Raw genomic sequence first — 1,022 nt, 5'->3', positions numbered from 1 at the left:
AGCTATGTTCAAGAATCATCATACTTAACTAGGAGAATCAATAACACTATCTGGATTCTGAGTTCCTATAGAAGCCCATCATTCTGAATTTCAAAGGATAACGTGAGATGCCAAAACTGTTCAGAGGCAAAAAGCTAAAAGCCCCGCTCATCTAATTAATATTGATCTTCATAGATGTTTTTGGAATTCATTGCATATTCTCTTCTTTTTATCTTATTTGACCTTCAGTTGCTTGGGGACAAGCAACAATTTAAGTTTGGTGTTGTGATGAGCGGATAATTTATACGCTTTTTGGCATTGTCTTTAGTATGTTTTAGTTAGTTTTTATTATATTTTTATTAGTTTTTAGTTAAAATTCACTTTTCTGGACTTTACTATGAGTTTGTGTATTTTTTTGTGATTTCAGGTATTTTCTGGCTGAAATTGAGAGACCTGAGCAAAAATCTGATTCAGAGGCTGAAAAGGACTGCAGATGCTGTTGGATTCTGACCTCCCTGCACTCGAAGTGGATTTTCTGGAGCTACAGAAGCTCAATTTGCGCGCTCTCAACTGCGTTAGAAAGTAGACATCCTGGACTTTCCAGCAATGTGTAATAGTCTATACTTTGCCTAAGATTTGATGGCCCAAACAGGCATTCCAAGTCAGCTCAAGAATTCTGGCATAAAACGCCGGAACTGGCACAAGAATGGGAGTTAAACGCCCAAACTGGCACAAAAGCTGGCGTTTAACTCCAAGAAGAATCTCTACACGAAAATGCTTCAATGCTCAGCCCAAGCATACACCAAGTGGGCCCGGAAGTAGATTTTTATGTCATTTACTCATATTTGTAAACCCTAAGCTACTAGTTCTCTATAAGTAGGACCTTTTGCTATTGTATTTTCATCTTTTGATCACTTGAATCTTTTGATCATGTTTTTATGATTGAACCCTCTTTGGGAGGCTGGCCATTTGGCCATGCCTAGACCTTGTTCTTATGTATTTTCAACGGTGGAGTTTCTACACACCATAGATTAAGGTGTGGA

The sequence above is a fragment of the Arachis duranensis genome, chromosome 3, assembly GCF_000817695.3.
Source record: "Arachis duranensis cultivar V14167 chromosome 3, aradu.V14167.gnm2.J7QH, whole genome shotgun sequence".
NCBI classification, from domain to species: domain Eukaryota; kingdom Viridiplantae; phylum Streptophyta; class Magnoliopsida; order Fabales; family Fabaceae; genus Arachis; species Arachis duranensis.
Note: the sequence above shows the minus strand (reverse complement) of the source record.